Source organism: Dipodomys ordii, unplaced genomic scaffold, assembly GCF_000151885.1.
Source record: "Dipodomys ordii isolate 6190 unplaced genomic scaffold, Dord_2.0 Scaffold10, whole genome shotgun sequence".
In the NCBI taxonomy this organism is placed as follows: domain Eukaryota; kingdom Metazoa; phylum Chordata; class Mammalia; order Rodentia; family Heteromyidae; genus Dipodomys; species Dipodomys ordii.
In genome coordinates, this window is record NW_012267226.1 from 10693362 (window position 1) to 10707771 (window position 14410).

Genomic DNA, 14410 nt, shown 5'->3' on the forward strand with positions numbered 1-14410 from the left:
CTTATGAATCTGTAACCCCTCTGAATGTCACCTTTAATAATTAAAAATTTAAACACATACACACAAAGAAGAGACAGTGCCCCAGGACTGGCACTAAAAAAAAAAAGAAAGGAGGGGCTAGGATGGTGGCTCCGTGGTAGGGTGCTTGCCTTGCATGCTTGAGGCCCTGGGTTTGATTCATCAGCAACACATAAGCAGAAAAAGCCAGAAGTGGCGCTGTGGCTCAAGTGGTAGAGCGCTAACCTTGAGCTGAAGAACTGAGGGACAGCATCCAAGCCCCACAATGGACAAAAAAAAAGAAAAAGAAAAGAAAAGAAAATGTCCCTTTTACTCCTATTACCTTCCCAAGAAGATAAGGAGCTGGGGGTGAAGTCACTCTGCCCAGCCCTCACTATCTGCCCACATGTATGTTACCTGGACCATGCTGATGGGCATAAGCAGAGAAGCCTGAGCCTGGTTTGCCAGCTTGCACTTAGACCTTGTGCAGATGAGTAGGACAGTGGGAAGATCGATTTTCTAGACTCTCTAGACACAAAGACCTGTCTTCTCCATATTGGAATACTCACCCCACCTCCCACCCCAAATAAAAAGTGCCAAGGTCCCTGTCATGAATGGTTCAAAAGCTATACGAGAGCGCTCATTCTGGAGTCCTCTGAGATGCCCCTGCTCAGTGCAGTGATGGTCTGCCTGCAAGAACCTTCCGGCATTTCCTCAACAGTGGGCATCTGTGACTATCTTTAGTCTCCTCTTGCCTGTCTCTTGGGGTGGGCAAGCTAAGCAGGAATGGCAGCCAGTGCCAGTTCTGCCACCAGGGTGCTTGGTGATGCCAGACAAAATCCCCTGCCAATCTTAAATCTATTTTGTCGTCATCCTATCATTGATCTTTGCCATCATCATCTGTAAACACAAAACTGGGCCTGAAACTGATGTTTCCAATTCTATTCTTGGACAAGTCTTGCACCTCATCGTTGTCTCAGAGGAAGCCTAGAATTTCAACAGTGAGGAGACTGACCTCCAAGAGGCCGGACTCCATTCCTCTGGGAGGAGAGAGGGTCCATGGAAGCTCAAATAATGCACAGACTTGCATAGACTATTTCTCCCACGGGGAAAAGCCTGGAAAGACTTGTTAGAGCCTAAGAAGATGAAAATCCAAATTTCTGAGCTTCCACTCTTGTACTTCGTCATCAGCCTGGACCTCTTCTTGCCAGACTTGCTGCTTCCACATCTGAACCTCTTCCTGCAGCTGAGCTAGGCTGCCATTGCCCTGACAGACATCTGAACCCCCTATGTCCTGCTGGAGGGTCTGTGCCTGCCTTCTTGCCTCTCTGCCTTCAGCTCCAGTTCACTCCCCAGTGCCAGTGCTGATCCTACCTCTCTGCAGCTGAAAGATCTGCTTCTTGCACTTCCATCCATCATTGCCCCTAATCTCGCTCTCTTTTCTGAGCTTCTGCTCTTTTTGCCAAGCTAAATCTCCTCAATGCCATTGTAAACCCGGAAAGACAGACCTGTGTTTTAATTTTCTTATTTCCTCCACATAAACCTAGGTTAGCTCAGGGCCACGTGGATTCCCGTCGCATGGAGAGGGGCCACTTCTACCAAATATGAACTCAGATCAATGCTGAATCCATGCAGTTGAGAGTTTGCCTGCTTAGTTACTTCTTATTTGTTGCTGAAGGCATTGTAATTCTCTATACTTTAGTGTGTCCCTAAGTTAGGAGCTTTTGATTGAACTGAGGATTATTTCATGTGTACTGATGTTAAGCAGGTGTGGCGAAAATAGTACAGTGGATAATGTCAGTTAAAGTTGGATTTAAGTGTTAAGATCTTCCTCTTTTTTGGGGGGTTGTGGGGGGTGGGGGGGTGTGTTTGTGTCTGTACTGGGGCTTGAACTCAGAGTCTGAGCATTGTCCCTGAGCTTCATTTTCTCAAGGATAGCACTCTAACACTTGAGCCATAGCTCCATATCTGGCGTGTGTGTGTGTGTGTGTGTGTGTGTGTGTGTGTGTGTGTGTGTGTGTGATTAATTAGCAATAAGAATCTCATGAATGTTTCTGCCTGAGCTGGCTTTGAACCACATCCTCAGATCTCAGCCTCCTGAGTAGCTAGGATTACAGGAATGAGACACAGGTACACAGCCTTTGTGTAAGTCTTACAGTAATTGTTTCCCTATTTCTGTAACATAGGAATAGAAATACCTAACTTACAGGCTTTCTTAGGATTCAATGATATTAACATCATACACAGGATGTGCTTAGTGAGTTGTATAGGGCTATATAGTGTCATCAATCAAACCTTTTTTTATTGTGAAAATACTGTACAGAGGGGTTACAATTACATGGGCAAGGTAATGAGTACATTTCTTATCAAGCATAGCAATCAAACCTTTAATAATGGTGACCACTGTCATTAATGATAATATCACATTAATAGTATGTTTAGCTCCTACGTGGTAAAAATTCTGCTTCAAGATTTTGTTTTCTGAAATTTTCTCCCAAGGCCCCCTCCCCCATAAAGGGTTATTTCTTCCCTCTTCTCTGCTCCCCCAATAACTGGGACCATAGCTCCAAGAGAAAGTCTGAAGGTCTTGGCCATGAACTGTAGGCTGTATCGGGGAATCATTCCCATCTGTTCCCATCTGTGTTCTTATTTGAAATTCCGAGCTTCAGAAAGCAGCGACTCAGTTGTCTCTAATTTGGGCTTCCATCTCTGGCCTAGCATCCGGCTCAATGTGTGTTTCTGAAATGAGGGAATGGATGGATGAGCAGAAATGCCCAAAGCAGTCAAGAGACCTGGGCAGAGTTTGACCAGGCACAAATTTTATGTCTGGAGAAATGGACTAGAGGAAGAGACTGGCGATTAAAGCATGTTCTGTGAGAGAATGTATGAACTTTTTAAGTTGGCCAGGAGCAGTCCCTCACTTAAAAAAAAAAGTTTTCTTTCTTCAATCATCAGACTTAGACATTAAAAATCTATAAAGTCCTATTTATTTCTACCCCTCCTTGCCAGGGCCTCCTTCTTCACTCCTACACATAATTTCTTTCCCTTCTGCTCTCTGGGCCCCTGTTCCCTGCTCGCTCTTATATCCTCTGGATGACCTTGGTTCGGAGGCAGCTTTCTCCAGAGGCAGAAAAAGATAAACTGCATCTTGATACCAATTTACCACTATTTTCTGCTCTGACCTCAGCTACATTTCCTTCCTTTCTGTTTCCACCACACCTTAGCTCAGCAGTAGCCTTTCACTGGTCTCTTTTTAGCCTACTCCATCTTTGAGGATGGTGCTAGTAGCTTAGAGCCTCCTTACTTTAAATGTCATTAGATTATATAATCCTAAATAAAACCTCCCACTCATATATCTCCCCAGAGTCCAGTATATTATATTTCATATATATTAGGTGTATAATAAATAATTGTTGGATAAGGTACAAGTAAGTAAGATTCACATAATAGGAGACTTGGCTAGGGACCAGTGGTTCACACCTGTCATGCTAACTACTCAGGAGGCTGAGATCTGAGGATCACAGCTCAAAGCCAATCTGGGCAAGAAATTATCTCTAAGGATCTCTAATTAACCAGAAAAAGGCCAGAAGTGGAAGTACAGCTCCAACAATAGAGTACCAGGCGTGAGTGCAAAAGTTAAGAGGCATGTAGGGCCCAAGTGCCAGCCCTAGTGTCAGCACAAAAACAAGCAAACAAACAAGAGTGGGAGACATTAGCACTCCAATCTCACCAAAAGACTTGCCACCCAGAATTTTTTTTTTTTGGGTCCGGTTGTGGGGCCCGAACTCTGGGCCTGGGCGCTGTCCCTCAGCTCTTCAGCTCAAGGCTAGCGCTCTACCACGTGAGCCACAGCGCCACTTCCGGGTTTTTTCTTTTTGCTTATGTGGTGCTGAGGAATCGAACCCAGGGCCTCGAGTATGCAAGGCAAGCGCTCTACCACTGAGCCACCTTCCCAGCCCTGCACAATGCATTGTTAAATGACCAGTGGGGTCACCAAAGAAATAGAAGGGAAATTTAAGGCATTAGTAGAGCCAAGTGAAAATGAAAACACAACTTACCAGAAGCTCTGGGATACAGGAAAGGCAATGCTAAAAGAAGAGTTTATGTCTATGAGCACCTACATCAAAAAGAGAGATTTCAATTAAATAGCCCAAATTATGCACCTCCAGGTCCTAGAAAACAAGAATAAGCTAAACCTCAAATTAGCAGGCAGAGAGAAATAATGAAGATTAGGTTAGGACTGAATGGATTCACTGCCAAATTCTACCAGAACTTTAAAGAACATCAGTACTCCTCAGTCTATTTCATCAAATAGAAAAGGAAAGAAGGCTAACAAAGTTATTCTAGGAAGCCAGCAGAACTCAGCAAAACCAGATAAAGGCACCACAAAACAAGAAAATTAAAGACCAATTTCTTGATGAGTAGAGACAAAATTTCTCAATAAAATATCTTCAAGTCGAGTTCAACACATACAAAATATATAATACACACATGCTATTTACAAGGAACTGTATTGTGCAACTTCATGTTTATTTCTTGTAAAAGCTTTTTGAAGTAGCTACTATTCATCTCTGTTTTAGAAAGGGGAAACTGAGGCTAGAAAAGTTACATAGTCTGATTGCTGGCAGTGATGGTACATGCCTATAATCCCAGCCACTTTATATTTGTGCCTCTTTTGGCTTTTTCTGTTTATGTGGTACTGAGGAATAGAACCCAGGGCTTCATGCATGCTAGGCAAGCACTCTACCTATCCCAGTCACTTTAAAGGCTGAATTCTATTTCAAAAGGTGGGGTGGGGGGGTGGGGGGATGTGGATGTAGACTGAATGGTAGATCACCTTCCTAGAATGTGTGAGGCCCTGAGTTCAGATCTTAGCATTGGGGAATTGAACAAAGTGTTATTGTTAAAGGGGAAGTGAAAGAGCAGAGACCTTCCCAACCCCAAGGGTTTCATTGTGGCTTCCTTGGTTTCAGATCCTTGGCACCTGCCCACCTGCCATCCCCTTCTCCTGCCCACCTGTCTGCCTAGCCAGAGAAAAGATGTTCAGAGGCCGAGCAGCCTCTCTTCTGCCTCGCTTGGGAAATAAACAAGAAGAATTTTCCTTCTCATCATCTGGTAAGTCAGTGACATTTCGTTTGACAAAGAATCGAGGAAAAGCCTCTCCTGGGACTAGTTGGGGGCCCAGCCTCTGATAATATTGCTTTATTGAAAAGCCACGCTAGGAATTGAGCTCCGGATGGCCTTTTTACATGAAGTAAATTATGCGGGAAATGAGAAATATATATAGACTTTAAAGAAACACCCAACGATCTATACCTAGTCATAGAGATGGCTGTGAGGACAGCACACACACACACACACACACACACACACACACACTGCCACAAACACACAAAGGCACAGATTCCCCCTCATGTTCACACTCGTAAGCATAGATCCAGTAAGATGCACAACAGCCACAGACTGATAGCCTCGACTTTCCCCTGCATGTCTTCCATGGGAAATTGCAATTTTCCCCACACATGTAAATTTCAGTCATTAAGGAATGCACAGGAAGCGTGGCATTGAAGAAATTAATCTCTTAGTGCCTCCCTGCTCCTCTCAGGGCCCTGCTCCCTCTCCTGAGGTCACACTTCACAGAGACACGGTGCCAACCCAATGACCTGCTGCCCCGGGCCCAACTCCCACTCAGGAAGATTTATATCTTGTGCCCTACGGAGGCTCAGTTGTCACCCGCTCTGTGGATGGCAGAGGAGGGATAACAAAAAAAGGGAAATGAAATGCCTATAGAACTCATTCAGATGCTGCTCAGAAACAGACCTCTGAAATGGAAGGGATGGAGAAAGGATTTCATTTAAAATGCCTCCCCCCTTTTCTCCTCAGGCTGCTGGTGAAGGGTTGGAATTTGCAAGGATGTCTGAGAGTCAGGAATTCCCTTCCAGCCACAGTGATTTTGATCAGGGATCAAAGCAAGAGCCCAGGACTCCTGTGCTTAGGGAATCTGGCACCTGAAAAACTCAGAAGCTACACTATGGGCCAGGAAAGCTGTCTCCTATCCTGAATTCCCTTGTGTCAGTTTTTCTTCCTGCAAAGGAGAAAGTTAGGACTGGATGGTCTATATCAGAGGTGACCTTGCTCTGCCCCTGCCCAGTGTTAGTAAGATTTTACATATTTCTGCAGACCTTATACATCACAAAATGTGTTGAGACACAGCCATTAGCTTTTTGATTAAGCTGTACCATAATCATATAGTGCTGATAATGCTGGAATCCATATACCCCATGTACAGACAGAAAAATCCAGCCAGATTTAGATGTCTTGGGTAAGGTGACAAAAAGAGTCACTATTGGCCAGGTAGTGGTAGCTCACACTAGTAATCTTAGCTGCTGAGGAAGCTGAGATCTAAGGATCAATGGTCAAAAAGCTAGCTCAAGCCGGCTGCTGGTGGCTCATGCCTATAATCCAAGCTACTCAGGAGGCTGAGATCTGAAGATCTCGGTTCAAAGCCAGCCCAGGCAGGAAAGTCTGTGAGATTCCTATCTCCAATAAACCACTAGAAAACTGGAAGTGGCACTGTGGCTTAAGCGGTAGAGCACTCGTCTGGAGCTGAAGAGCTGAGGGACAGCACCCAGGCCCACAGCTCAAGCCTACAACCGACAAAAAGAGAGAGAGAGAAAGAAAGAAAGAAAGAAAGAAAGAAAGAAAGAAAGAAAGAAAGAAAGAAAGAAAGAAAGAAAGAAAGAAAGAGCCACAAGTATCACTGTGAGCAGGAAAGTCCATGAAACTCTTATCTCCAATAAACCACCAGAAAACCGAAGTGGCGCTGTAGCTAAAGTGGTAGAGCGCTAGCCTTGAGCTGGAGAGCTGAGGGACAGCGCTCAGGCCCAGAGTTCAAGCCCCATGACGGACAAAAAAAAAAAAAAAAAAAAAAAAAAGCTAGCTCAGGCAGACAAATCCAAGACTCCTATCTCCAATTAAACAGCAAAATGCTGGAAGTGGAGGGTGGCTCAAGTGGCAGAGTACCAGCCTTGAGCAAAAAAGCCAAATGATGAGTGCATAAGATTCTGAATTTAAGTTCTAGGACTGAAAACACACACACACACACACACACACAACCAAACACACATACACACATTATTATTGACTCAGGTTACATGGAATTACTCCTCTTTTGTGTGGTTACATGTGGAAGCTCAATGAAGATTTCCTTTCATTAAGGAAAAAGATTGAACTTTCTTTAGGGGTATTAAAATATAGAGGACTAGTATGAGAGGGGAAAGAGGAAAGAAAAGGGATACAAACAGAAATTCATTCAATCATCAAGTATTTTTGAGTGTCTTCTATGTATCAAGAACTGTCCACGATTGGGAACAGAAGTTATACAAATCCTACCATTTGTGAGGTTTATATTCTGGTGGGGAGCGGGGAAGGTAGGGAGCAATGAAGACAATTACAAGACAATGAACAGGTACTTAGATAAAATACCAGCCTTTATCTGTGGCTCACACCTATAATCCTAGCTACTGTGGAGGTTGAGATCTGAGGATCATGGTTCAAAGCAACCAGAGCAGGAAAGTCTATGAGGCTCTCTTCTCCAATTAAGCACCAAAAAAAGCTGTAAGTGGAGCTGTGATTCAGGTGGTACAGCACTAGCCTTGTGCAAAACAGCTCAGAGACAGTGCCCAGGCCCTGAATTCAAGCCCCAGGACAGGCACAAAAGAAGAAGAAGGAGAAGGAGGAGGAGGAGGAGGAGGAGGAGGGGAGGAAGAAGAAGGGAAGGAAGGAAGGAAGGAGAAAGAAAAAAATACTGGTTGTCTCATGATGACAAGAATGAAGGAGAAAAGGTTAATTAATAGAAAGTTAAAGTTCTGACTAGCTTTAAAATAGAAAAATAGGGGCTGGGAAGGTGGCTCAGTGGTAGAGCGCATGCCTTGCATGCCAGAGGCCCTGGGTTCGATTCCTCAGTACCACATAAGCAAAAAGAAAAAAGCCGGAAGTGGCGCTGTGGCTCAAATGGTAGAGCGCTAGCCTTGAGCTGAAGAGCTGAGGGACAGTGCCCAGGCCCAGAGTTCAGGCCCCACGACTGGACCCAAAAAAAAAAAAATAGAAAAATAGACTATGGGATCCGAAACTCAGAGCAGAAAGGTTTCCCTCCAGCAACAAACTGGTCCTGAAACTATGAGGAGGCCAAGAGGGCATTTGCTTCAATGCAAAGCATAAGGGGCATTAGAAACCCCAGGAATGGAGCCCAAACCAGCAATAGTGACAGTGCCTTGCTGAGTCAGTGGAGCCCATGTATCAAAACATCACATTGTACCCCATAAGTATGTGCAAATACTATGTGCCAAACATTTGTAACGTTTCTCTTTAATATTTTGTATAGCATGCATTTTTTAGTAGTTTTTATTTTAAAAACTATTGCATCAAAGTATTTTTTTCACTTGATCACTGAGGTTTGGAGGTCATCTCCTTCAATTTTGGGCCTGAGGTCTCCTAGCAGACCTTGGTTGGCATACTCAGTAAACATGTACACAGGGAACGGCTTTGTTAGGAAAATGAAGACGGCCACAGCCATGAATGGGGAAAGCCACAGCGAACAAGTTAGGGAAGTCCCACGTGGTAAGACAGAAGAAAAAGGAATAGGATGTCTGCTTGGGACAGAATCCTAGAACCAGAAGTTCACTGAAAGAAAGAAGCTAAGTACCTTTCCTCTCCAAGTTGATCTATTGGGATGTTGCATGGATAGATGCCCACTCACGCTAGTGGGTTTGAGAGACAAGAGGGTGAATATAGAGATGGTCAGTTAACTCTTGTTGAAATGAAAGAAGGATTGTTTCTGGACAGAAGCTAGATACTGTGTTTTCTTGAAGAGGAGGAAGCTGAAATGCCAAAGGTGGGAGGAGCCATAGGTTTAGTGGAGACTAGGTAATCCACCATATTCTTCCCCTGGCCCTGCCCATCCATTCTCTCAGCTGCCTGTCCCCCTCACATCTGGTCTAACAAGGCTGGAGTGTGTCTCCTGGTATAAAGGCTCCCCTCCTCATCAAAATGTTGGCATCCTAATGACTGGGGGTGGGGTAGGGTTGGTGTCAACCTGAACTGGCTCCTGACTTAGGAAAAGAGCCAGTTCAAGGATGATAAGTTTATTTTTGTGAGTTCTCAACTAACACTGAAGACCAGATGATGAGAATTTAGATAAGTACCTCCCTTCATAAGGCTCCAGAACATTCTATAGATTTGAGCACCCTAAAGAATGAGATAGGGAACAGCCAGGGACAGATGACCCATTTAACACACCCCACTAGACAGCCAGACCATTTTAAAATGCAAATCTCATCGTAACACCCCCCCCCCACACACACATACCTCCCGTGTCTCTAACATGTTATTGGTTTCCCATTCCTTTTGAGATCAGCACCAAAATCCTTAGGATGGTCATAAGATTGGATGCAGTCTGGTCCTCTTCAGCCTCACCTAGCTGGACCCCTTTGGATGTGTTTCTCCAACCACAGAGTCTTTGCATAAATGGGTCTGTCATGCTGGCAGATTCGCTTTCCTCATCCACTTTCTTTTTTTTTTTTTTTGAGTTTTAAATTTTATTTTGTTGTAAAGGTGCTGTACAGAGGGGTTACAGTTACATCCGTAAGGCAATGAGTACATTTCTTGTCAAAACCCCATCCACTTTCAACTAGTTACAGCCTGCTTTGTTTCTACTTCTTGGGCTTAAGACTCACTTCAACAAGGGAGCTATGGTAACTTCTCAGAGCCAGGAAGGATCCTTTGTTACACTGCATTGAGCCAGGAAGGATCCTTTGTTACACTGCATTTCCTTGCTCAGAGTTTGAGCAATCAGTGAAGTTTATAATTGCACATTCAATTGAGATTGAGACATGTCGGATTTCTTCGTTAGGCTCTAAGCATCCCGGGATGGGGACCCAGGTTTGTTCTACTTTCCTTGAATCTCTAGTACTCAGTAATATTACAGATATTAGTAGAAAAATCATCTTCACTAATCTAAGTCAAAGGTTGGGAAGGCAACCTCTGACCTTTCCTCCAAGTGGCAAGAAAGAGCTAGGTGGTACTCTACCAGTTGAGCTACACCTCCACTTCTAGTTTCATTGTTTTGCTGGTAAATTGGAGATAAGAGTTTCATGGACTTTCCCACCTGGACTGGCTTTGGACCATGATCCTCAGATCTGTCTCCTGAGTAGCTATGATTATATGCATAAACCACTGGCACCTCTTTTTTTTTTTCTGGCCGTGGGGCTTGAACTCTGGATATAGGCACTGTTCCTCAGCTCTTCAGCTCAAGGCAAGCTCTCTACCACTTGAGCTCCAGCACCACTTCAGGCTTTTTCTGCTTATGTGGTGCTGAGGAATCGAACCCAGGGCCTCATGCATGCAAGGCAAGCACTCTACCACTGAGCTACCTTCCCAGCCCCAGAACCTGACTCTTCTCATCCTTCTTGCAAAGCTATCTTCAAGCCTTCAACACAGAAAGCCATATAGTAGAGTCTGTAGAATTGCATTGTCTGTAGAATCACAGATTGAGACAGGTAACAGATATGGGCAGAACCATAGGAGAGCAGGTAGACCACTCACCTGGGAGCAAGCAATCTCAGTACCAGCCCTCCCAACCCACCTCAGACTCCCAGAGGACATAGAGAAGCCTCTTCCCTTCCTTAGGCTCTCTCTCCCTCCTCCCTCCCTCTGCACTCCCTCCCTCTCCTTCTGGCTATGATTTGAATGTTCTCCTCAAAAACTCATACAAAAACTAAATTGCCATTGTTAACAGTAAGCTGGGTAGCAGTGGCTCACACCTGTTATCCTAGCTGAGGCTGAGATCTGCAGAAGAGGGGTTCCAAGCCAGCTTGCATAGAAAAGCCCACAAGATTCTATTTGTAAAATTACCAGCAAAAAGCAGGGCTGGAAGAATGGCTTAAGTGGTTTAAGAGTCCATGAGACTCTTACTGCCAATTAGAGTGTCAGCTGAGCAAGACAAGAGAGCTTGAGGCTCTGAGTTCAAAACCAAGCACTGCCAAAGAAAGAAAAAAAATGAAAGGGAGAGGGGGGAAGGACGGAAGGAAGGAAGGAAGGAAACAAAAAGGAAGGAAGAAAAGGATGGAGGGAAAGGAAGGGCAGGGCAGGGCAGGGCAGGGAAGGGAAGGGAAGGGAAGGGAAAGGAAGGGAAGGGGAGTCGTCTTGGCCCCAACATTAAGGCCTTCTCAATCACTGGATTGAGAAGTAACTGACTCCTAGCTCCTTGCTGGCTAAGGTGAAGTGGGGAGCAGTTCAGCTCACCTCTCTGATCGCGAGAAAGATCCACAATTCCTGTTCACTTAGCCTTCTTCACTCCAGCACAGGGGTGGCCTCGTTACTGCACTTCAGGGTGAGGCTGGGCAGAGGGGCTCCCAGCAGGCTCCAGGCATATGGGAAAGCCAAAACAGCTGACCCAGTGATTGCACCAAGCCTTTGCCCCATGAGGAGCTAGGCCAATAAATAATAGAAAGTCCAAGAGCCGGAGAAGACATCATCCTCCATGTGGCTGGGCCTCAGGCAAGATGGTAGAACAGGCCCACCAGGTCAAGAGCACAAGGATTAATAATGCATCAATTTTAATGCAGGAAGAGGATTTTTTTCCCCCTGCTTCACAAACAGCAAAGTGAATGTTTGAGCATCCCGGCAGGGGGTTAATGAGGACTCTGATTAGTTATTCGGATTTCTCCACACTGCCTCCATCCATCCTACTGGGGAGGATAACTGGAAGGCAGGGCGAAGGGGAGGGCTGCACGGAGGGGCTGGGATGAGCTTTCAGGCCCGGGGAAATCAAAGCCCAGCCCCCACTTTCACCCCGAAGCCCACCCTGAACATACTGTGGTGGAACTGGTAACCAGAAGGGCAAAAGTGGCACCTGGGGGTTCCAACTACCTCCAATTCCCTCCCCCTCTCTCCCTTATCCCCCCAACCTAAGTACATCTTTCTTTTAGGGAAGCTGCGGATCAGGACCAATCCAATATTCACCCAGGATACTGCCCTGGGTGAAGGGACTAAAAAGTATTCCCATTCAAAAATCACTCTGGCCCCTGGGGCTGGGAGAGGGGGGCTGGGGTGAGGGGGGAGCGTTGCTTGGTGAATCAGTGCAGAGCAGGGAGGCTCTAGGGAAGGCAGAGGTTTTTGTGACTACCTCTGAGAGCATCCCAGAGCTGTGAGCTCTCAGAGCACCTCAGGGCGATAGAGGCTCTGGCTCTTCTGTTACCAGTTCTGGTCATCTAGCCTAGCTAGACACCCCACACCTCCTGCAACCATCTTTGTCCCCTCTTACTGTGTGCAGGGAGGTGATAGATCCTGCTCATTTGGCCCCTGACATACAGGGCGCAAAAGCATGGGGACAAACAGCATGGTCTCAGGGACAGAAGCTGCCGGGCCATCTGGATGCAAGTGCCAAATCTTCCCCATCTTATGTCACAGATGGACTTGTAAACAAGAATTCTACCACCCCTGCCCACCCTAGTTCCCAGGCCATCTGCCACAGCCCAGGCCCCAGAACCAGAACCGCCGCCACTTGGTGATGTCACCAAGAAGCAACGTCACAGTGAGGTCATCCTCCTACAAATGCTGGGAGATCATCTCAGGGTTGTTGATGTCCCCGGATGCCTCTCTCCGGAATTTCCCAAAGACCTGCCCATCGACCAACCCCAGATTCTCACACTTCAATGTGGGGGTCCTTTATCAGGCCCCACCCTGATCTCAGTGCAGGACTCTTCATACCCACAGGCTCCTGTAGTCCTGAGCCCTCTGGGAAGTTATTAACGATGCTGTGTTCCTCAGCCTCCTATCTTTTCTTATCCATTCAGAACAGTGCTGCTGAGGTTTTCCTTGCGCTGGCCATCTTGCCCAGTGTTCTTTTACCCTCCCCCGCCCCCGGCCCCGTCAACACTCATGGATCTCAGTGGCCATCACTCTGCCTTGTGAAGCAGGTACCTGTGCACATCTACATTTTAGCCCAGCATTGTTCCAGTGAGATTTTTCTAAGATGAGGTAAGTATTCTCTGTCTGCCTTTTGACAATACTACAGACCCCATGTAGCTACAGGACACTTAAATTGTGCTGGACATGACTGTGTTTAATTTTCATTTTAATGTATAAGTGAAAATACCTAAGTGGTTAGTGGCTTCTGTATAGGACAGCATGGATTTAGCGGCAGGTGATGTACTCAGTACCACCCAGGCCTGTGCACACCTGCCTCAAGCCACTTGCTATGCTGAGTGTCCCCTGTCTAATGGCGCTATTCGAGGTCAGATGCTAGTTTGGTTTTCTCTAGTCTCTAGGTACCCATGTTGGGACACAGGCTAGGGAGGGTGTATACAACTGCGTTCTCAATCACTTTCTGCCCCTGCCTCCCCTCACTCCACTTCTGTTTGGGCAAGGCAGGTGCTGAGCCACGTTCTGGATTCCCCTCACACCTTGCAGGAGAATTCTCATTGAAGCTGGTGTGTGGTGTAGATTAAGATGGCATCCAAGATGGTCTCAAAAATACTTTGGATGGGACCCCATGAGTCCCAACCAAAATCAGTTTGCAGGTCTATGACCTCAAAGTGGCCTCTTCCTTTTACCTCTGGCCTTCCCAATCCTGACCTCCACTAGGCACTTACTTTAAAAAGTGACTGTCAGGTGCTGGCCCCAGGAAACGATCAGAAGGTGTTCACTGTGTGGTGCGCAGGTCTAGGATCCAGATCATATCAATATCAAGCTTACTGGCTCCACATCATACCTGGCCAGTTACAAAGCAATACTTCTTCACATCCTCAGCTGCTCCACATCTCTCTCCAGTGTGTGCAGGGAGGTTAGGACTACTCCCCGGCTTACAGACGGAGAGAGAGAGAGGTACAGAGAGGTGAAGGCGCTCATTCAAGCTAAAGTGCTTGATCTTTTATTAAATCCTATATTAAAAGTCAGATCTTTTGATTTTAAGCTCAGTGTTCAATGTACTGGGAAGACAGTGATGCCAACCCCCCCCCCTCAAAAAAACCTTATACTCCTAGCACTCAGGAGATTGAGACAGAAAAACTATGAGTTCAAATCTGGCCTGGAGTACATAGTGAGACTGTCTCAAGAAAGAAGAAAATGATAGGCACCTATAGCTGATGCCTGTAATCTTAGCAACTGATGAAGTTGAGATCTGAGGATCATGGTTTGAAGCCAGCCTGGGCAGAAAGGTATGTGAGACTTTTATGTCCAAAGAAGCACCAAAAAAAGCTAGAAGAGGAGCTTTGACTCAAGTGGTTGAATGCTAGCCTTGAGCAAAAAAGCTCAGGGGCAGTGCTCAAGCCTGAATTCAAGATGCAAAATCAGCACCCCCCAAAAAATCAGCACCCCCAAAAAATTGAAGAAAAGGAGAAGAAAGAACATGAGG